This window comes from Lissotriton helveticus, chromosome 7 (genome assembly GCF_964261635.1).
Source record: "Lissotriton helveticus chromosome 7, aLisHel1.1, whole genome shotgun sequence".
NCBI classification, from domain to species: Eukaryota; Metazoa; Chordata; class Amphibia; order Caudata; family Salamandridae; genus Lissotriton; species Lissotriton helveticus.
The window spans coordinates 144,837,921-144,862,761 of record NC_136068.1 but is presented as its reverse complement, the minus strand read 5'-3'; the positions used below and the strand labels follow the sequence as shown (position 1 = coordinate 144,862,761).

Genomic DNA, 24,841 nt, shown 5'->3' with positions numbered 1-24,841 from the left:
AGACCATACCTATGGAGTTGTAGGGGAGTATAATATATTTGATGCAAAAACTTAAAGTGGATAATCCTGAGATTACAATTGGCCTTTAAGCGCCCTGTGAGTTGACAGCAAGCCGACCATGTTTCCATCGGGAGCGGAGTGCCTAGCGCAGTCTGCCAACGTTGACGCGAAGGGTGGTCCTCAGACTCTGTTTCTCTCTGAGAGGCATGGTAAAGCCGAGTAATGAGTCTCTTACGGCTCGCACCCGTCAGCATCACCTGCAAGGCCCTGAGGGTTGTAGGTTCCACCGGGAAATTCAGGTAAACATCTAGCACTGCCTGCCGGACGCGAATATACATAAAGCTAAACATAAAAGGTCGATTGACGCCCTGCTGGGCTTCCTCCATAGCCTTGAAACGACCCCCGGCGTACAGGTCACCCATACGAACTATGCCGGCAGCCGAAATCTCCTTCAAAGCAGCGGGCTCCCTCGCAGCCGAGATCCCCGAATGGGAAGCTACGGGTAGAAGAGGAGCATATAGATACGGAAGCGGAACCCTAGCAGCTAGAGTTTTCCAGGCCCAAGACGTACACTAGGCAGGGCTAATTTCCTGTCGAGGCCCACCTGACCCGTCCAAGAGGATCATAGCTTGCACCGGGATAGGACGAACCGCGTCGGTTTCAATTGCTACATGCGGCTGGAAGCGCCGCGGGAAATGCCAGTAATGCGCAAAGTGCGCATCTGCACAAAGATAATATAAGCGAATATCAGGGGCTTCAAAGCCTCCTCTATCAAAAGTTTGCACTAGAAGGTCCCAGCAGCATCTTGATTGCTTACCTCCCCACACAAATGTAAGTAGGGCTGACTGCAGCGTCTGAAAGAAGGCCAGATTCAGCCTGATAGGGACGTTGATGAAAAAATACAGCAATTTAGGCAGGAACACCATTTAAACGACCGCAATCCTATCTGCCAACAACAAAAGAAGACGTGCCTGCCTCTCTGTTTGTTCCACTATACGCATAACGGCGCGCCCATGGTTCTCTGCGACCACCACCGTAGGGTCTCTATGGATCATCACCCCAAGATACTTTACTGGCTCTGTAGCCCATGTCAGGGGGAAGTCCAAGTCAACCTCCCTCGTGTGCTCCGTGGAGGAAAAACCACGGATTTGGACCAATTTATGCCCAAGCCTGAAAACCGTTCAAATTGGACATATTCCCTCAGGAGCGGGGATAGATGATTTTAGGGCTCCCGGACGTACAGGAGCATATCGTCCGCATACAGTGATACGATCAAGGGACGCTGCCGGAATCCCAAAGCCGCAGCCGAATGCTTTGGGCGTAGCTTACACGCTAGTGGCTCTAATATCAAGGAGAAGAGTATCGGTGATAGGGGGCAACCCTGTTGGGTGCCCCTACCAATCGGGAGCAAGGGCGAGACCCTGCCATTAACCCTAACCCAGGCGACAGGACCACTGCAAAGAACCCAAATCCACTGGAGGAAGAAGGGGGGAAACCCCATTCGGATCAGGACCGTGAACATGTAAGACCAATGCACAGTCAAAGGCCTTAGCTGCGTCGAGTAACACAGCCAAGGCCTGGAAGTCAGGTTCAAAATAGTGCAATGTGGAAAACAATGTACGTAAATTATGTGTAGTGGACCGCTCCATCACAAAGCCGGACTGATCCGGTAGGACCAGAAGGGGAACCAGGGGCTGAAGCCTAGTGGCAATCATTTTTGCAAAAATGTTTGTGTTGATGTTGATGATGGATAGTGGCCTGTACGATCCGCATTGATTAGGGGGTTTGTCTGGTTTCAGTAGTGTGACTAGTAAGGCCTCGCGAAGTGATGGCGGAAGGTGCCCATTATCATATGCTTCCGCAAATACCTCCAACAGCCAGGGAGCCAAAAGTGTTGCAAATGTCTTATAAAATTCACTTGGCAGCCCATCCGGACCGGCAGCTTTGCAAATTGCAGGTAGGTAATGCCATTATAGCGTCCCGCACATCCTCCTCCCCAAATGGTTGCACTAAATATTCACGTTGCGCATTGGACAACCAGACCAGTGCCACATTGTCCAGGTAAGTATGTGTATCCTCATCAGAAGGAGACTCCCGGGCAGCATAGAGATCAGTGCAGAACTTCAAGACAACCTCGCACAGGTCGCCAGCTGAGTGGGTCAGCATAGAAGGCGTGCTCCAAATCACTAATCTCCATAGCGAGCTTCCGTATCCGGCACCTAATATCCCGCAGCACGCCCGCCTGAGTCCCTATGCATGCCCCCCTTATGGTGACCTTAAAGGCCTCCCACAAGACTCCGGCGCTATCCACTGTACCTTCATTCTCCGTGAAATAGTGCCCGATCGCTTCTTCTATAGTGTGTTTGAACACCGGGTCTATCAATTCAGACGGCTGAAGGCGCCAGGCAAACTGCGGAGCCCCATAGTCTGGCAATGACAATTCCAGAAGCACTGGAGAATGGTCAGAGAGTGTCCTGGCCGCATGGCACACACTCTGAACCCAAGGATGCACCCCCTCTGAAATCAACCAGTAGGCGACGTGGGACCACGAGCCGCGCCCCGAAGACACACATGAGCTCTCGCGCGCCTCTGGATGACGCAGTTGCCACACATCCTGCACATGTCCAGCATCTATCAGACCCCACAGCAATTCAGATGCATTCTTCTGTCGGGCGTCACTCGCTCCCTGCCTATCCTTAAACGTGTCCAAGTAAACATTGAAATCGCCACCCCAAATAATTTCAGCCCGGGGAAACCGCAGAATCCTGCCCTACACATATCAGAGAAAAATGTCGGATCGTCCACATTTGGCCCATAGATGTTCACTAACAACACACTCTCACTGCCCAGTCTGCCATGCATTATCACACATCGCCCACAGTCATCCGATTCAGTCTGAAGTTTAGTAAAGGGGACCCCCTTCTTCACCAACGTGGGTACACCTCTAGCAAACAAGGAGTAGGAGGAGGAAGCTCTCACATCAGCCCACCGGGCACCAACATTCCGCACCGATGCTGAGGGCAAATGCATTTCCTGAAGGAAAGCCACCTTCACACCCATTCTATCAAGTCCTGCAAACACCATCCTGATCTTTCGCAGGGAGTTCAGCCCACGCACATTCCAAGTGGCAAATTTGATGGAACTACCCATTATCTGGTGGTAGGCGCAATGAGTGACAGAAAATAGTACCAGGTTGATACGTGCTCAGAGCACATCGGGCGTCCCAGTTCCAAACTGGACACCTGGTAGTGAACAACCAACAATCCCCCACCCCCCCAACCCGCCCCCCTCCCACTTCAGCACGCCAACCATGCCAAAGCTATCTCCATTCCCAACCTAGCCCTCCCCCCCTCACCTACAACAAAGAGCAAAAAACGGGGTACACCCATAAGTAGGGGGCACAGATGCGCATACCTCCCACGTAGCAGGAGTTGACCGGGGGGACATTATATCACATCCGGCGCCACTTTAGTAGATGTCTTTATATCCTAGTACCATGCTGTAGCTCAAGAGTCCCAAATTATGGTAAGAAACAACTCAGATCTAGGCAAGCATGAATCCCACAGTAACTTTTTTTGTAGAGTAAATGGCATGAAAAGGGTGAAATATGCAAAGTCATAAAGGTTCACCAGTGACAGCATATATATAACCCTCCTGACATCTTGATCATGTTTAGTGCCACTGTGTCTGTAAAAGCTCACCCCTCATAAGACAAGGAGCCGAGCCACGTACAGGACGGATAGCAAATGGGAACCAGCAGTTATAATGTCATTCACAGTGTCCAAAAAAGGTCCAGCTGCCCCTAGTGCAGTAGTCAAATTACATACCAGGAAGATCCCTCAGCACTCAGTGTCTTCTAGGTCCTCCCCTCCTGACGCCTCCGTAGAGGCCCGCCTCCTACGCTTCAACTTTTTAGCATAATCCATAGCAGCCTTAGGTGATGAACAAATCTTGTTATCCGAAGCGGCGCCAATACGTAGGCGGGCAGGGTACAGCATTGCATAGGGGACCTCCTCCGTGCGCAGAAACTGTTTCACCACGGCGAACTCCCTGCGCGCGGCCTGCACTGCAACAGTAAAATCAGGAAAAAAGGCCAGGGAGTTCCACTGATGTTCTATGGCACCCTTCTCCCTCGCCAGGCGCAAGATTGCGTCTGCGTCTCTGTCCCAATAGTTTAAAATCCTAGCAATAATAGGACGAGGAGGGGCACCTGGGACTGGGCGGGCAGCCAGCAATCGGTGGGCACGCTCCACAATAAACATAGGAGATAGGTGTTCCGTGCCAAAGATGTCTGTGGTGAGGCGTTCCATATAGATCTCCATTTTCCCCACATTCGTGGATTCCGGCAGTCCCGTAACGTGGATGTTATTGCGCCGGGACCGCGCCTCCAAATCCTCGTTCTTTGCCTGTATGAGCGAGAGGACCCTCTCCATATTGAGGGCCTTGTCAGTAACCGTGGACAAACCATCTGCGGTAGATACCCTCTGCTCCACCTCACCCATGCGCGCGCTTTGTTTTTCTAACTGAGATGACATGTGGTCTAGTCTGTGGTTGACTGCTGTCATAGCGCCCTCTATGGATTGCAAAGTCCGCTGCATGGCAACTAGTGTAGCCTCAAGAGTGGGGGGCTCGTCCGACGCCGCATCCACCTCCGAGTCCGAGGCAGGCTTTTGTGGGGTCTTGGTGACGCGCCGGGTTTCAAATGTGAGTTTAGGCTGTGTCCTGTCAGACCGGCCCATGGTCCCAGATCGCAAAACGCCAGCCAATGAAGGAACGGCGCAAGGTGGGAGTCGGGTGGCGTAATATGGAACAGTCTCAGCACGGAGCTTGACCTGGCGCACCCTTCAGGGTCTCACAATTAGAAGGCAGATATAACTAGCGCCGAGGCCTCACCTTTTAAGCAGACACCTATACAGATGATAGTTGCAGAACGCACAGCACAGTGGCTCAATTGGGAGTGGAAGCTGCACACCACACACCGGTCAGAAAGGAAAGTCACCTCTACCAGCAGGCACCCGTGGGCTGTGTTGATGCGCTATGGCGTCCACCGTTTTATCTACCCAGACATCACACCGCAGTGATCTTCCAGTAATGTACCATGTAGTAGCTGGCGTAGAGAAGCCGTGCCCACCGCGACTACTCCCAGGAATATTGTGCCAGACCTTGGGGCACCGATTCACTGCACAAATTGGGGGAAGTGCGGCAAGGGAGACAGATGCCAGAAGTCATCAAGGCTAATGCAGCCACAGCACGCAATAGGGCAGATCCGGGGGCGCCGCTGTCAACCCTGTACAGCTGAGGCCCTGATCGATGGCAGCGTCCTGCAACAGAGGGGCCCAGGATGTAGTAGGCCCGTCGAGTTGTCCTCCCCAGCTCCCAAAGGCCTGCAGTTGCTCAACTACCTCTGCCCCTCATCAGGCCCAGCAAGTGAGGCACGGCCTAGCACCGGGCCTGATCCCACCTCCGCAGCCCGGGCCGAGTGCAGGCACACCCACTCACCACGTTCAGCGCCGACGGGCACTGTTATCCACAAGAGCTGGGGCCTTCGCTTCACCATCGCAGGGCTCGTCTCCGCTTCCGTCCCTGCCAGGCCAGGCGGGCTCCGACGCGCCTCCTCAAAGGCCACACCGCGGTCCGTTGCTGCACCGCCGTCGCTGCCCCCTCCAGCACCAGGCGGTCCTCGCTGCCGTCACCAGGCCGGAGAGGCACCAGGCACGCCCCCACAGCTTCACCAGGAGGGCCGCAGGTCCTGCCCCAGGATCGCCGCCCCCGATCCTCAATGGGCTGCACTCAGCAAAAATATAGAACGGGAAGGCTACTGGCTCGCCTCCCGCTCCAAATCCGCCAATGTCTGCAGGGAAAAATCCCCGGCGCCACACCTCAGGGCACTCGATGGGGCCATGCCGGCAGCCGGAGGCTCCGATTCGCCGCAGTTCACCAGCGACCGGCAGCTGCCATTTGCAGTCTTCGCCTCGAGGGAGTGCAGGGGGGGCCGGTTTCACCTCTACCGGCATGCCGACGCAGCAGCAAGGCGACCCAGGCAGCACAGGACTCACACAGGTAGGCACCTCTGGCTTTTAATGACTATAAAGGCGCAGGATGCAGCAGATATTTGGCGGAGAGATTCCCGGTCACGCAGAGCCTCACAGCAGTGCGGCCATCTTGCTTCGCGCCCTCTAGCGCCCCCCCCCCCTGGTCCCTGTGCAAGATTGAATTAATTTTTGATAAGGTTTGAGGTCTTTAGTGACTACCTGCTGTTGTATAGCATTTTAGGACCCTAGTGTAATATTCCCGATTCATGCCCTTATATAAGTATAAATCATCTTGTCCTTATATAGGCATAAAAATCATAACCATATTTAGACATAGCTTATGCAGTCCAAATACGGCATGGCTACTTCCACATGTTCCGAAAATCCACAACGATTTCTTGGAAAACTCGGCTTCAGCAGTTAGGGACTTTCCCTTGCTTGAATATTGATTTGTCCAGGTTCTCATGGAGTTTTCAAAGAACTGAGACTCTTTGATGACGTTATTATGTCCACCTTTACTTCAAACTCAGCACCTTCAAGGTATAAATATGCCCACACTTGCCATAGCAAACACACGGTGGTTTGGAACAGTTCGACTATCTACCTGCCCGACGCATCTCGCTACAGCAAGTGCCGAAGGAAGCCGACCCTCCAGCAGACGCACTGAGAGAGACGCTGTCTTTTCTCTTGCCGAGAAATCCAGCTCCAGTGTTTCCAAGCTCCCCTTGCAGGGTGTTGGGAAATCGAGTTCTGAGGCTGACCTCTTTCATTCTAAACCATTAGACCCTAAGAGAAATCTTGGATAGATTCTTGGCAAAAAGAACACTAAACTTATGCTACACCACACTTTCTTCTTCCCTCGTACTAAGACTTAGGTTGGGTACATCGGGGTAGGCGTATTTTAGAAGCACCAGTTGAGTAATTTTAGTCTTTATTTAATTATGTATGTATTTTATGGATTATAAATCATACCATGCTTTTACAGTATTATTTTATAATACTCTTCTTGCTGTACGCTCTATACTTTTCAGCCAGTATTACGATTGTAGCAGTTAATTTCTTCTGCATGAAAAAGAAGACTGTTCAATAAATACTTTTTATTGAAAACGCCTGTCTCTCTATTTCTCTGCACCTCTGGTGAAACAAAGCATGCACAAATGACTGAGTAAAATATCTATCTATTGTTTCCACGACTCTGAAGATCATTTTTATCTTGGGGAAACAAAGTGGTCATGTTAATGCAGTTGTCAGGAACTAAATCCCTTCTTGTGAATTCGAGAAAGTTTCTAGTGACCTCTGAGCTAGCTGGCACTCACAATTAAGTCCAATATATTCGATAGAGACCTAGTAGACATAAGTCCTATGTCACATCTATAGGATATATTATTCCAATGCGCAAAGCCTATTGGGAATATAGGAACTACACTACATGGCGCTCAACGTTTGGTGAGGCACTAATTTAACGCTATATACTAGAGTAACTCAGTTGTGCTTTTCACAGAGACCCCTTTTTTCCCGTAAAATACTCCAATAGACGTCTGGAGTGGGTAAAAGGATAAAAAATCCACCTTAACTGAGTAGGACGTAAATCCTATGTATTAGTTTTTGGTTTTGTTCAACATGTTCCCCAAAAAATGTTGTGCACCTTATCTTTGTCTCCTTGAAACTTGCTCTGCAAAACTTTTAACAAAATGGCCGACGATGATAATCCCGGGGCCAGTGGAACTGCGGCATCTACAACCTGACCGGGTTTAGACGTTACAGGATTTCAACAAAATGATGCGGATGCTCTAAACATCCCGGAAAATGTAAGGAAAACCATCGCTGTAAAGCTCATAGAAAATGGCCTATCACCAAGAGGTGGTAGGGTTATATTTGTCATAGAGGCACATGAGTATCGTCAGACAGAGGTGTTCTATTCATGGATTATCTTTCCACAAGCAAATCCAACAACACATGTGTTCCACTTCTATAAGATAGAGGAACATCCAGCGGAATACGTTTCTTTCGAGGGTATTGAAATTCCACTAACTTACCAAGAGCATCAGCTCTGGTTTAAAGGTGCCCTGCAACATCAAAATGACATTACCAGGCTTGGTCCACTAAGTAGACCAGGAGCAACATGGCCGGTACTAGCCAGCTATACACCACATCCTGACATTGAAAGAATGACAGATGTAGAACTGTTAGCTCAGCTAAAACAATTAATTAAAATACATAGGCAATTGGTACAATATGTCATGCGGACTCTAACAGGCCAACCTGCTACAAGAATTCCACAGCAAACCCTTCATCAAGGGAACACAAACAGAATAACACCACAGACCATGCAGTCGGCCACTGGTAAATTACCCACAAAAAGGGAACAAATTCCATTCTGGTTAGCTCAAAAAATTACTCAGATCGAGGCAGTATTTCCCGATAGTACACCTCATGAGAAACACAGGATTCTTACAATCTGTTTATCAATGGGGATAGCACCACACCTGGAAGACTGTGACACTTGGGGTACAGTCTTTGCTGCAATATACATAAAAACACATGGTGTTCCATCTATGGCGGTAATACCAGACGTCCTGAAACATATTCAAAATGAATACGGGGCAGAGCCTGCTTTAAATCTCGGTATGAAGTTACTGAAAGATTTTAAACAGGTCTCAACTATAATACTAGCTAATATTAAAGGTGAAGCAGCATCCGTGGCAATCCGCCAAAAACTAAAATAACTTGATGTAACTGAGCAACCATATGAACTGGCCAGAATAATAGAAAAATCCTATGACGAACTAGGAAGAGATAGTTTGGGAGGGAAACCAGTAAAGCCCGAACTAACAGAAAATCCTGAAAAAGTTTTTATTAAAAACACACTCACTACTCCTAAAAAGAAGTGGGAAAATACTAGACAGACACTTCCTAAAGAAAAGCGTCCTCAATCTAGGGGTAGGTCTCCTCAAAAGGAGCCCTCTGAAAAAAGGTTTAACCTCAGAAACAGGGATAATTTGAGAAAACCTGATAGATATCAAGATACTGATACATGTTCCTCTCGTACCTTTCAGACTTCCTCGCAGAAATCCGAAAGACGAGGGCAATCAAAACACATGGAAGAACGCGTGAAGTCCAAAGACGATCAACACGTTCCAAAAAATAAGATAACTCAATACACCAAAAAGAAGGTAGCAAGTCTTAAAATCAGACATGCCGAGGATCTTGAGGACACAACTCAAGAGCGGGGAGTGGGCCCAGACAATGCTGGACAGCGCAGCAGAAATTACCATAGCTCGCAAGATCCTGAAGGATCATCTGGAGACAGTGGACCTGAATGAATGCATTCAGGTTGAAACTGCAGATACCAGGGTTAGTGTACCCCATATGAAGTAACACTCCGAATAGAGGGGGACATAACTAGGAAAATAAAAGCACCCTTTTGGGAAAAACTATCTAATGGTTATGACATTCTTCTGGCTGAAAAAGACTGGCCACCTGAATTTGTCAGGGAGTGCCCACATGGCGAAGAGATCATTATGCGAGACTTCTCAAATCATATTCCTATTCATAAAAAATACACCTATGACAGAAAATGGTCTGTGGTCCAGGCTCCAGCATTATATAAAAATCATGTGGGATGGGATGAGGATTCTCCTCACCATAAGATCCAGTTAAAAAAATCAACCAACTGCTCAGAAGCAGTACCCAGTTAAACAAGAATCTAAAAAACAGGTCAGGGAGATCCTAGATCAACTTGAATACCATGGTGTGATTGAAACATGCACCTCGTCCATGAACAATCCTTTGTTTCCTGTCTCCAAACCAGACAATACATAACGTCTAGTTTTGGACTACAGACATTTAAATTCTTGTTGCAAAACCTTTGCAGCACAAAATGCACACAGTGCAGCACTGATGAATAACGTCGTGCGCAAAAAATATAAAACCACGTTAGATATTTCAAATGGTTTCTTATGTCAAAATATCACACCTGAAAGCAGGTACTTGACCGCTTTCTCGATTATGGGGACACAGCGTCACTTCTGTTGTCTCCCCCAGGGATTCAAAAATAGTCTGGGTTTATTTTCAGCAAGAGTAACAGAGTTACTACAAACGTATGATGATGAGGCATTATCATATGTCGATGACATCTATCTCACAGACGATGATTTGAACAGGCACTTGAACAGGGTGAACATCATAATACTTGGCTTCGCCTCTGAAGGGTACAAATTCAATTTTAAGAAATCAAGACTTACCCACCTAAACATCCTATTCTTGGGATATGAACTTTCAAGTGAAGGCAAAAGCCTGGCAGCAAACTTTTTAGAAAAATGTGCGCTGCTCCAACCTCCAAAATTGCTGAAAAACTTACAGTCAGTCCTAGGATTCCTGAATTTTGGAAGAACTTACATTCTAAACTGCGCAGAAAGAGTTAAACCTCTCTACGACTTAATCAAACCTGATTTCAAACTTACTAATTGGACTCAAAAACACAGAGAATGTTTGCGTTCAGTGCAAACAGACATGTTAGCAGCAACCCATTTACAGACACGCGTAAACTAACGCAACCCAGGGAGATGGGGATTCACATACCTAACCTTTAATGAAGGTGAAAAGGTACCAATTGCTTACAAATCACACTTGTACACACAAGCTGAAATGAAATTCACTTCAACAGAAAAAATTCTGACAGCGGTTCAAACTGCAGTAGCAAAAGAGAGCCCTCGCACAGGGAAAAAACATAAAAGTCGTTACTCCTGTAGCTGTCTTAGAGGCAGTGACAAAAGCGAGCATTCCGAATGCAAAAGCTCTACATCCAAGATGGATACAATGGGTTAATCCTCTTGCTGCAACAGACGTTGAATACGTTTTTGACCCCTACTTGAAGACTCAAGAATTTCTCCAATACGAACAAGAATGTCCTCTGCCCACTGAGATTCTGCCCCTAGAACATTACGGATGTAGAATTTATACAGACGGATCAGCACAGCCCGCAAGTGGGGGAAAACAAGCGTATAGTGCTGCGTGTGCAATTGTTAAAGGTTGCTGGCGCAATTGTAAATTCAGATCCATGGTCAAAAAAACACTATCTCTCGGAGACTGTACAGCTCAGCGAGCTGAACTACAGGCTTACAAGATGGCGCTTGAAAATACCGATCGCGAATTCCTCACACTCAGTGTGCCATTCGTATTACTGCGTCCAATCTTACAATGAATACTTGCAGAATTGTGTTCACAACGGTTTCAAAGATGCAAAAGGAGGCACAATTAAGCATAAAATTCTCTGGGAACAAGTAGTTCTTTTACAGAAAGAACTACAAAAGACTCACGTGATCCATACACTGAGTCATCAGCGTGATGGCGTTCACGTTGCAGGGAAATTATTGGCTGATGAAGCCGCGAAGGCAGCTGTGCAAACGGCTTCCGTAGCTGCAATCACTCGTTCAAAAACAAAAATAGACGGTGAAACAATGCTAGCTGTCAATGCCACAAGCAAAGGCAGTGGAGCTGCGTTACCTCTAAACTATCCACTCGAATATTCATACATAATTGATGCCAACTCCGTTCCCTTTGCTCAAATCCCTAGAGTGGGGGATAGGGTAATTCCAAACAGGAATCTGAGAGGTTCTTTGATTCAAGAAGCACATATGGGAGAGGGTCTGATATATCAAGGGATCTCAAAATCTCTACTAGAGCTAAAAGAGATGTACTGGTGGCCAGGGATGAAGCCCACATTTACAAATTCGGAATTGGTTGCGATGTTTGTTACAGAGATCACAGCTTAGAGCGCCGACAGATTCCTGACTACACTGTAGCCAGCCCAGTACAGACGTCATTGTTACATAGCATTATACTATCAACGCTCAGGCGTCCATATGGGCAAAAGCGGTCCCACAACTATTAGAACAAGATTCATTTGGATGTGGCCTCAGGGCCCGGCTGATGCCCGAACTGTTATAAAAGATTTGCGAGTCTTTATCGGCACATACGCAATCGGCACGCTACATTCTGACCCGGGTCCTGCGTTTAGCTCTCGAGCTTACAAGGAGGCCATGGCAGCTTTGGCGTTGCATTGCGGTACTCAAGTACATTCCAACCTGAGGGAAATTCGGTTGTGGAAAGAAAAAAACTGAACATAAAGCAATCTATAACAGCTAGGGTACTAGGTTCGGGTGACGGGTGGGTCAAACATCTAATAAGTGTCCAAAGTAGTCTTAATAACCTGCCAAGAAATTCTCTGGGTGGAATCACTCCATATGAAATCCTTTTTGGTACTAGAATGATGGTCGAAGACCTCAATCGTCATACTTCAGTGGTAGAACAAAAACTCTTTGATATCAAAGACTGTTTGGCTGTTTTACAGGACTTAAATGAAACAAAAAATTTAAGCAACACCATATAGAAGCCAACGACCACTGAAGACAAGCATTTGCAATGCAATAGGTCTCCCAGTAATTAAGTTTGAGCTTTTGGCATTGCTAAATTACCAGCATTTGTTGCAGCTGCTCATTGAGCTGAAACCCAGCAGCATGCAGGGCTGCTGGTATTTCGGAACTCCTGATGAAGCCTTCCTGATTGCGGTCGAAACTTTTGAACACGCACTGCCACTTCTTGATGTTGTTCCATAGGCACTTGAACTGGTCAAAGCCCAGCTTCCCCGTGCCATCACTGTCCATGACAGCCACCATGCTACGGCATGAGTCCAGGCTAAAGCCTTCGGTCCTCAGGTCTTGGTGTCGAGTAACCACCTTGTTCAGGATGTTCATCAGCTCCGTTAGGCAAACCTCCATGTCCTCCCCGGTCAGCTGCAGGAAGAGGCGGCGGAATTGGCGGACTTCTGGGCTTTCATTGACTTCCACATTGGTAAAATTGCTGCGGGGAGGAGGTGGGGGCTCAGGGTTGTAGCTTGCTGCTGCTTCACAGTTGTTAATAATTCCTCCGAGAATGCCACCGGCACCACCAAAACCCCCCCACCACCTCCACGGCTCCCACCAGCACTGCTGCCGCCACCACCTCCACCACTGCTGCCACCCTTGCCCAATATCAACCCTCCAATTACGTTCATGATGCCACCTGCCTGGCCACCTTTTGATATTCCCCCGAGTGCCTGTTTCACGAGGAACATTTTGACTGGGTTGGTGGTGGTCGAAAGGCCGTCTCTGAGGGGTCGCCGAAGGGCTTTGCTGGATCCCGGGGCGAAGCAGCGTTTTCCTCTCCGCCTGCCTCTGCACACTGGAACGGGCTGCTCCGCCTCGATGCGTTCTTGTTCGCCTGCCAACTGCGCAGGAAAGTGGGAGCTCTGAGTCACCGACCCGACCCTCCTTCCCCGCCCATGTCTGTGCTGCCAAGAGACGAGCCGAGCAGGGCGCCTCTGCCGCGCGAATTAAAGGGGCACCTCCTCGCCCTGACCGGAAGTTCGTGTCTGTCAAGAAATGATGAACTGCGTCTGCAGAAGAGATCGCTCTTGGTCCAGTGATGGTGCCGAGGTCTGTCTATCGATCTCGTGCTGATTCTTGTAATTTAGCAGTAATGCATACACTGTCTTGTTGTAGTCCTGGGATGTACTTTTAAAATCATACACGTATTATTTTCTATTTAAGGATCCATTAGCCGCTCACTCCGGGGAACAGCTGGTGCCATAGGAAGCTGTCAACTGCTCTGGCCTGGGACTAGGGATGTGAGAAGTGCTGCAGCATCACCATTTAAAATCCGAATGCTCCCCAGATGCGCAGCAATGTCCTGCCGTGTGATGAACTACAAAATGACGTCATAGCGTAGACGTTTGTAGTTCACACTCCGGAAGCCCGCGCACGCGCCCACGGATGGCCAGAGAAGCAGTGCTGGTGATGCGGGGCTCCCATGCCCGAGGAAGAGCCCCGCGGAGTCTGCAGAACTCAACAAAGCCGGTAAGTGGGGCTTAGTTGGAGGGGGGAGGGAGGGTGCGCTTCTGTGTGTGTGTGCAGAGGCGGCGGGTCTCTGTATGTGTGTATGCGTGCGTGTGTAGGTGCGCTCGTTTGTGTGTTTGTCTCTGTTTGTGCGCATGCGTGCAGGGGGAGGTGTGGCTGTGTGGAAGCTTTCCAGGAGAGGAGACAGGAGCTGGCCACAGCGAGCGCTTTCGCGTGGCCCGCTCCATTCCCTGCGCGTGGCCAGCTCCTGTCCCCTCTCCTGGGAAGCAGAGTCACTCACAATAGGTCTCTGGCGAGACCGCGCTTTCGCGCGGTTCAACGCCAGGAGACCTAAAAAAACACCTGTCCCAGCAAGACCTGTCCGGATTCTAAAGATTGGGGATATGGTCAGAGAGAAAATAGCGGATAAGAAGGAATTTGGGCCTTTTTACAGAAAATCAGTACCTGTACTAGCAGTCCACGGAACAAGAACAGTGTTACTGCCGCCCCTTGCTGGAAGAAAGGAGAACCAGTCCGTATCAACTGACCTGGTAAAACCACACCATGTGGCCGATAATAAGTTGTAGGCCAGTGTACTCCAAAGATGTAGCAAACGACCAAATCTTGCTACCATCCAAGAGGTTCAAACTGAAAGACTCATCACTTTTGAAGAATCTGCAGTGAGGAAAGAAGGACTATGCAACAAAGCCATGGAACTTGTGCCTCTTGAAACCCAGATAACAGTTTGTCAAGAAACTCCCGTCTACAATGATGTAGCATCTGACTATACTAACATGTCAAGGGAACAAGCAGCTCCCGCGGTTTCAAATAATCAGGAAGCAATACGAACAATTGGCAAAACTGCCGCTGGCTATTTCATCAATTTTGATATGTTTTCTGATGATCCCAGTGAGCCCGAAACAACGCCAGCAAATAAAACATTAAAGGAACAAGTAACATAACTTTTTCACCAGCTTACAAATACATATCTGGTTTCACCATGGGTTGAATTTTGGATTGTGTTAGGTGTACTTTTTCTCCTACTATGGCTCATTCTTGTTTTAAGCTTGGGAAAGCTGATAGATGGGAAATATAGTAAAATGGACACAGCAAGTAAGAACATCAACTTGCTACTGAAGCCACACAAATCATCTCATCGTGAACAAAGAGACCTGTCATCAGTAAACATCACAGCCATTCCTGTACCTGGTTGTATAGCAAGGGACAGAACTGATTATGACATTCATGGTCCTGTCGAGCTGCTGAAGATTCCTCACCAATTTAAGGTTTCCTTGAGTGATTTTGTTTCACCCAGTACATTTTCTGATGATTGGGACTTTGAGACTGTTAATAACATGATGGCAGACTTAGGAATGTCGGCAAAATTTGCAAAACATGAATACTTAGAAGGTTCATCAAATTATGAAGAAATGTTTTGTTTTAATCATTTTGGTCATCATTATTTGCACAAATCTGCAAACCCTAGAAATGTTTTAACTTATAATCAATGGGAACATTGTCCAACGCCACCGAAGGGTAGCTCAAAAACATTTAATGAAAAATATCCATACTTTTCAGGTTTAAATGTCACAAATCCTGAAACCTTTTACTTAAAAAATGTTAATAAGACAGGCATGAAAAGTACGTTGACTAATACTAAGCAAATTTATTCTGCGGCCTTTTATGCTCAATTGTCCACATTAAGTTTTGACTTTTGGAAAGACAAGATTGAGACAAAAACTGTCTGGGGCACAAAAGACTGGCAGGTGCAAGATTTAGAAGCCTTATTCAGAGCCTGCATCATCCCAAAACAAATAATCTTTTTAAATGAAACTGTTCAACAGACATCTTGTCTTGGCCTGGCTAAGATAAAAGATTTAAACAAAAATATAGAAAAGATTTTTAAAAAACGTCCATAGCTAGGCCCACACCTGATAGTAATAGAACTACAGATGAGGAGGTAGACGTAAATTATATTTTACAACAAAACCGAACTAATCCTGATTGGAAAAAATGGTTAATCTGGCCCACAGACACGAATAACTGTCAAGATAGATTCCTTAACAAGACACAAGGGTTTACAGTAACTAGGCCAGATCCAAGATATGTCCAGAGACAACATCCAGGGATGATAATAACTTACGGTGTAGGAAAACTGTGCCTTGAGTGGCTACAAAAATACGCCGGTATTTACGCTGCTTATAATGAAGCATGGAAAGTCACGCAAATGGAAACTGCAGAACGAATAAGAGAAATTGATTAATTTAGAGAAAGCTCTCTCTGTAGTTGACAATGGGTTAACAACTCTGTTGTCCAGAATTTATTCATTGGACAGCATTGTATAGACATAATGGAACAGGACTTGCTAATGATACAACATGGCCAGTCTCAATTGCGTTCTATAATGCTGCTAGGCTGGACGTTGTAAAACCTTCGTTCAGGCTATGTGCCTTGGCGTCTAATCAACACCACGTCATTGTTTACTGGATTTAACCTTACAGATAAACAAATCTCTTTGGCACAGAGGGGAGCAGACTATACAGGACTAAGCATAGAAAAACTGAAAAGATTACCATTAACCGTTTCTGAAAAACCAGCCGCTGAATGGATAATACATGGCACCATCACGATACCAGTGACAATTTTCCAGTTTCAGTATTGCTTAAGACACATACCAGCAGGCCTGTATGATAGGTTGGGTAAAGAGTACATAAAGTCGACCTGGGATTTACCATTCACACACAAATGTTGGAGTGGGGAAAAGGAGGTATTTTTTAGTGGTGAAAATTGCAAAACCACATTGAGCGGTACACTTCTGTGTCAGGGTATTAATTTACCCGCTATGGTTCTTCAACCAACTTATCGTGCCACCTGCAGGGTTCCCCGGCAGCAGTGATAGATCCAAGTTTTAGGCAGCTTTCCAATGGGAGCTACATAATGTTGAATGATCACAGCTGTTGTGGAATGATGTCACGAATAGCATATCTCGTTAGTGTGTCAGCCAGGGTCACTTCCTGTATGCAAGTATTGTTTCCTAAAACTAAGACAGACGGGGAGTCACCACTATGGCCTTCACTGAACATTTCTTCTATACGAATTGATACTTTAAGCAGAATGAAAGCCATTCTTTTACAAAAAACTGTGCCAATGACCTCGTCCAGAGAGATGTATGATCTGCAAGTTGCAAGGTCCTCTGCGGAGATACATGCCTTATTATCAACAAACTGCCCCATACATTTCGCAGAAATGTTAGGTCGTATCTTAAATATGTCTGATACCAGTGGTATTGTACATGTATTTAAGATGATTTATTCTGGACTGTTAGCACCCTTTGAAGCAGTCCTAGGCATTTTTCCTAACTTCGTGCACTCTGTGTTCGGCGGCCTGCCTCTCATTTTGGGACTCGTAGCAGGGTTACTATTTTTATTTCTCCTGCTCCATTATGACAAGTCCAGTCACCAGCGATACCCAGATTACCATGGAGAACGCTCTTCTGGCAATGCAGTATCGTGAACGCATAACGCAGATTCTTGGCTTGGCTCGTTTGAGAGATCTGAATACCACGTGGTTCCTATAGTTCAGACCAATCTGGCAAGATTTGCATCTTACCTGTTCTACGATGCCTGCTTTGTGGAGAGGAATGGATATTTGTCTGACACTTCCATCAGCACTGCCAACGAATGTTGACGCTTTGCTTGGTTCGGTAACGGCTCATGCATTGTGTTGTCCCCAGTGGCTACCAATCCTGATGACGGCATTTATTGAGGTCTCACCGGCAATTCCTGCTGAGGGTGAGATACGTGGACCAACAGGTACACAGGTACCATCTACTGCAAACATTGCTAACGCGGCTGACGCTGACGGCGATGCTTCTCATCTGTGTACGATTGATCTACTTAATGAAGTGGTTCAACTTTCATCTGCTGTGGTAGATGATTTCTTTGCCAGCCTAGACGATTTAATGTTTTCTCCTGACACCGAGATTAACTTTTGAAGTTAGCACTCAGCGTTCTATCTACTCTGAATTTGACTTTCGTTTTTCAAAACAAAAACTTCTAACTTCGGAATTCTATTTTTCTACGATTTGATTCGACTTTTTTCCAAAAATTTACTTTGGCACAGAGCAATCTGCTTAAAGTAGAACTATTCTTAGAGAACAAGACTTCTTTGAATACTTCCTAGAAACAATATTTACCTAATCCAGAAACCAAAACAGTTTATATATTCTGCTATGAGATGGTCTCGATTTTTTTTTTCTGTAACTAAGAGCCATTCCAAAAATATAATTTTCGTGATTCATTCAGTTAGCATTTCCTAAATCATATTATATGCTTACAATGAAATCATTGCTTTTAAATGCGTACTGTACAAATGCTCATTTTATGTGTACAACCATTTTCAAATGGAATTTTTTTGTATTTTTTGGTGGGATTGTAAACACATGCTTTAGATATGTTTTAGTGCTTAAATTTAGTAATGTCAAGCATAATAAAGTAGAGTGGGTGTTGTATAGCATTTTAGGACCCAAGTGTAATTGTCCAGATTCATGCCCTTATATAGGTGTAAATCATCTTGTCCTTGTATAGCCATAGAAATCATAACCATATTTAGACATAGCTCATGCAGTCCAAATACGGCATGGCTACTTGCACTAGTTCCGAAAATCCACAACGATTTCTTGGAAAACTTGGCTTCAGCAGTTAGGGACTTCCCCTTGCTTGAATATTGATTTGTCCAAGAAGTTTTCAAAGAACTGAGACTCTTTGATGACGTTATTATGTCCACCTTTACGTCAAACTCGGCACCTTCAAGGTATAAATATGCCCACACTTGCCATAGCAAACACACAGTGGTTTGGAGCAGTTCGACTATCTACTTGCCCGACGCATCTCGCTACAGCAAGCGCTGAAGGAAGCCGACCTTCCAGCAGATGCACTGAGAGAGGCGCTGTCTTTTCTCTTGCCGAGAAATCCAGCTCCAGTGTTTCCAAGCTCCCCTTGCGGGGTGTTGGGAAATCGAGTCCTGAGACTGACCTCCTTCACTCTTAACCAAGGTACGGAGCTGATTAGACCACAAGAGAAATCTTGGATATATTCTTGGCAAAAAGAATACTAAACTTATGCTACACCACACTTACTTCTTCCCTCGTACTAAGACTTAGGTTAGGCACATCGGGTAGGCGTATTTTAGAAGCACCAGTTGAGTAATTTTAGTCTTTATTTATTTATGTATGTATTTTATGGATTAGAAACCATACCATGCTTTTACAGTATTATTTTATAATACTCTTCTTGCTGTACGCTCTATACTTTACAGTCAGTATTACGATTGTAGCAGTTCATTTCTTCTGCATTTCTCTGCACCTCTGGTGAAATGAAGCATGCATGAATGACTGAGTAAAATATCTATCTATTGTTTCCACGACTCTGAAGATCAGTTTTATCTTGGGGAAACAAAGTTGTCATGTTTATGCGGTTGTCAGAAACTAAATCCTTTCTTGTGAATTCGAGAACGTTTCTAGTGACCTCTGAGCTAGCTGGCACTCACAATTAAGTCTAATATATTCGATAGAGACCTAATAGACATAAGTCCTACGTCACATCTATAGGATATATTATTCCAATGAGCACAGCCTATTGGGAATATAGGAACTACACTACACGGCCTATTATGCTGCTGAAAGGTGCAATGGTGGACAAGTAGGTAGCTAAGTCAATCTATTATATCGTTCAGTTGTTTCTATGTTTCAAGATCTCATTGCTCTTTATTGTTAAGTGGTGGGTTTTCTAAATGTACCCCTTCCTATTGCTTTACTTTGATGTGCTTCAACTGAACTTGTGCTGAACCTTTCTTTGACTGGCAGGAATGTGGATGGTGACAGAGGTCGGGGTGCTAAGTTCATGAGCTTCAGAATAAACCTCCACTATTCTTTTCGCCAGTTTCTGTTTTATGTACATTTATGGGGACTAGTTCGAGTGTGCCCATGCACACATTGTGAGCACTATCAACACCCGAGTACTGCACCTCTGTGAGTGGGCTCTTTTACGTTTGAATCAATCATTCTACCGAGTGGATTTCTTCCACACTTGGCATCTCTCGTTATCTACAGTACTACCTTATGTGCACTTAATACACAACAGTATTTACACCATGATTCTCAATTTAATGAAGTCATGTTATACAGGAGGGTCTTCACTGCTTCTAAGCTACATCTCAAACAAGCATGATCCCGTGGTCTGACACAAAACGACCGGGCACCAGTGCAGAACGTGCTGAGAGGCTCAGACTTTCCCATATGTCACAAATATTCACTGGCCTTGGTCTGAATAAGGGCCCCTTGAAGAGCCCAGACTTTCCCATATGTCACAAATATTCACTGGCCTTGGTCTCAATGGGGCCCTCTTGAAGGGTTAGGGGCCCCCATAGGGCTGAGAGTCCCCCTGCACAGCAGGGGCTTGCTTTACACCCCTGGCGTGATCCCTTTCGTCAGGCAACATCGCTTCAGGCGTTTGTTTTCTGCGCCATTGGACAATTCAGTCTGATGTTGAGTTGTCTCATGTATCAACAACAATTGCTGCCTCTGTGTTTACCCAACACTGCCACATATTTAAATATTGTTGGTTTATCATTGTTACTCTGCGATGTGCACGCATTTAAGTTAGAATCAACGAAGCACGTTTTTTAGTTAGTTTCAGCTTAATCACTATTCTGCGGTGGACACACAGCATGTACTCATAGTATTAAAATCCAAAGCATACAAAGTAATACTGTACATTCATTCTTAGCATATCAATTTCCACGTTAATGACCTCTATATAAGCATTCTGTACTATATTCACCATTTCTCAGTGTTAGAAACTGTGGCTGCCTAAAATGTATTGTACGAATACCGTTTATTCAGGATATTTATATATATACACACACACACACATTTGCATGAGTATATACACACACACACACACATATATATATATATATATACACACATACATATACACACTAGTACAAAAGATTTAAAGCTAATATTAGTGTCACTCTTGAGAGATACTATTTTTATGAGAGGGCAAAAAAGTAATAAATCATTTTAATAATTCCCTTCTGCATAAAGAATACAGCAAAATCATGCAATTCTGGGACATCAGAAGATGAAATGATCAGATACCAATTAATGGCCAACACAAATTCTAAAAGAGTTCAAAAGCAATCATGGATATTAGGCGACTCCAAATTAGTTGAAGCCATTAAGACAGTATAAGCTATTAAACAGGCTATACTGTTGGTCAAGCAAGTTAATGAAGATAAAATAGAAAGGAAGAATAATGAGGTATGTAGCGCTAAAGAAATTAGTACTTCTGCAGACGACAATCATAAGGGTTATAGCGATAAATGTCCCATAAATCTGACAGTGTAGGATACTGGATATGCAACTGAGTATCCTTACTGTATGTTTTCTGTTTAATTCCTTTTTCTAATGTATAACAACCCATGTCATGTAATGTTTTTGTCTATACACGTCTAGTTCTAAACCAATGTGTTTTTAAACGCAATTTCTGTTAAATGAATGTAAACCACCCCACGTACAATGTTTGTATATGTTTACAACTGTCCTTACAAAAAAAGAATGAATTGAGAAAGAGGGCTCCTTGTTTATTTCCATGAAAGTATTTGGATTAATCAATTGTAGCGTGATACAGTCCAGTGAACATTATTAAACAACACATTATGTAAAAATATTCGGAATTAGGATCTTGAAGAAACCATAGTTTGGTTTCTTCAATAGAGAAAAGATTTGATTGATGGTCCTGGAGGTATTTCTCTATGATGAAATATGTATTGATCCCAGCCTCCAAAGTCCTCAACTGGATCACTCTCCTTTATGATACACAGAAATTAACCCGTTTACTGCACCCGCGATTTTGCTGAAGTGCGGCACTTCCCCAAAACCGGCGGTACCGGAGGTAGTGCTGCCGTCGGCCAATGGCCGACAGCAGCATGGAAGGGGTTAAATGTGAAACATAACACTAGCTGAGCAGAGTTTGACCCCCACGACACCTCTAATACACATCGATGAAACTGCACAGGGCCACCTAGAAGCGGGTGGTCGTGCTCCCCTGAATGGGGAGGCAGGTATTATTTTTGTGTGCACATTTACCCTGCAAAGCGAATTCAAGCTACGTACGTCAAATAACTATCAACATCAAAATTGATAGAAAGAGAAAACTCTGCTTAACTGCTGCAGAGTAGCAACGAAAGAGATAGTCCAGGATGTACACAAGTGCATTTTGAGTCTATTCTGTTATGTGATTGGTTATTCAAGTCTACTATGTTTTTAGCAAGGAATCATGGGAAATGTAGTTGTTCTGTTTCTGCTGGTGTGTTAATAAAGTGAAAAAGAGTAGCATAATCCTCGCCTCCACTCCTGACATAGAACTGAAAATAGAGTTGCATGTCACCATTGGTGCAGTGCATTTCATGTAGCCTCATTCAAATTGTGCCCTGCTGTTGGCAATCAATGCAGATCTTGAGGAAATGCAGGTCATTTTACCAAGGTTTGGAGAAATGCTAAGCGGGCACTTATATCTAAGGTGCCTGATATTAATGTAGAATGCAACAAACTTAAAGACATGCTTTTGGTTATTAGAAATGTCAACAATGTAGCAGAAGAGAGCGACCCTGGTGCACCCATGTGCAGTACTGGATTGCTTGGTAAACATAGATGGCAGTTTCTGGATCTCACACTTGACCATTATCAGCAAGAATTATTTGCCTAATCTCAGTCAAGTAGTGTTTAAATTACATGACCCAGATGTTAGAGCAATGTCCTTTTATTTCAATAACATTGAATTAATTGGTTGGGACACATCCCTTTTCGAAAAAAGAGGAAACTGAGCAGAACATTTCTTGTTTTGGGGCTGATGCTAGCAAAGCGCAGAATAGTCACAGGTGGTGGTCACCGAATGCGCCGAAAGTGGCAGATTGGCTGAGAGATATGGCTGAATGGACGAATTCTGTAAGCAGCTACATGAGCAAATCTCGTAGGGATGTGTAATTAGAGGACGACCTGTGGGCTTGGGTGCCAATGCTTTTGGAGCTGCTAATGCCACCAGATGAGTTGTACCCTTTGATCAGCGGGGCGCCAGGAAACGGGGGGCTGACAGAATTGCAGATTCTCAATGGGGGTGGTGGGCCCTTGAAATTTGTCAAACACACTTAAGCTTTGCTGGTATTCACCAAGCTCCAATATGGGAAAATATTAATATCATTGTAGTATGTATTATATCTGCACTGTATATGTCAAGCCTGAGGGGGGAAAGAAAATATGCTTGGAAAACAAACTGTGATGAGATAAACCTATCCAATCCTGTTGTTGTAACTTTGTAAAACGAGTAAAAATCTATACCGTAAACAAAAACATTGAGTTACTTTGTTACTTTGCAGTTAAAGTGTTTTTCAAGGAAAGATCAACTTGGGGTACTATTTATGTTGCTTTTAAAAGTGTGTGCGCTAGGATAGCGAGACCGACGAAGATTGCACAGAATTCTAAATCCTTAATTGCCTGAAGAAGTACTATCGTTGGAAAAGGTGAATCTAGCTCATCAAATTGTTAAACAATTTCCGACAATATTAAAAGATTAGGAAAGCCATCCGATTTCCAACACAAAGTTCCTTTATAAGATAATACCAAGCCAATGAAACAGAAGTTAAAGAGAGTTCTGTGTAAGATCGGAATTACATGAATTGTTGGTGTCCAACCTTTTCTGAAATAAGAGCTACTTATGTTCAATGAAAACCCTCCCACGCTACTACTAACATCAGAGATGTAATAGTAACCACAAAAGACAAGATGACATTTGTGGACACCATGTACGAGATTACCAGCTGTAATCAACTCAGGCATGGTTGCTAACAGAGATGTAATAAATGCGTTTTCAATGTGGAATGCCTCTACATGTGTAACACGGAACGGCCATTGCTGCACTGCCTCTAGTTATTAATATTAGTAATATCTATGACCAATACCGTTTGATTTTTTTCCCACCTAAATAGCAATTTGAAATATATTTTGGAAATTCAACCCTTTTTTTCCAAACAATAACTTAGGAGTACTGAAAATACACACATTTCCACCTTGAAATACACACCTTTTAATTTTGGTGTTCACAGGTGAATTCAACCAAGCTAAATCTTCTAATTTAGTTTACTGAGGGGAGTGGCCAAGATGGCGGCGAGGTAGGACGCGATCTCTGGAGCCCGCCGAAAATAGCTTCATATAGCCCCTAAGAAAGTCGTACAGAAGACTCGGGTCCCGGACGACCCCCCGCGGCATCGGTGACTTCGGTGTCAGTGGCGAATGGCTGTGGTCGCCTTGCACTAGCAGCTGAACTGGACGGTGGGGAGAGTGGCTGGCCCGCGTGGCCCATGCGGCTGCGGAGGCCTCGAAGGAGGAGCGGCTCTCCTCGGAAGCCATCGAGGCCAGCATCCAGCGCGAGGGCCTCCGCCTGGCTGACCCGGAGGACACGCGGGTCGTCCCCGACATACCTGGTGTCCTGTGCCATCTGCCACAAGGCTCAGGGAATTGGAGCCCCGGATGATAGTGGATCTCGCCAGCGACACCGGGCCGAGACTTCACCGGACGGCCTGAGGCCAAACATTTGTCCCTAGCGGCTGGCGTTGATCGAGGTGAGGCCCTACCTCTCCCGCGGTCGCGGCTGCGGTTCTGCCTTGCCAACGCCGCAAGCTCCGGGAGTGACGGCCGTAGCTGAGCCCCCTGCCCATAGCGGAGGAGGAGCACCACAAGGCGAGCTGGGATCGAGGGTGCTGGTGCTCCCGCCCGGCCTCCCCCGGCAAAACTCATCAGCTGCAGCACGTCCAGGAGCGGGAGGCGTGCAGCCCAGAGACCGCGGAAAGAAGAGGCACTTGGCACCAATGGGGGAG

General features: G+C 45.6%; 1 protein-coding gene and 1 pseudogene across 7 annotated transcripts in view; both read right to left on the bottom strand.

The window, feature by feature from the left end:
* Positions 1-24,841, bottom strand: part of EFCAB8 (EF-hand calcium binding domain 8) — a 1,715,964-nt gene that overhangs the window by 854,931 nt on the left and 836,192 nt on the right. The window lies entirely within an intron of this gene.
* On the bottom strand, positions 12,500-13,241 carry LOC144766968 (calpain small subunit 1-like; annotated as a pseudogene).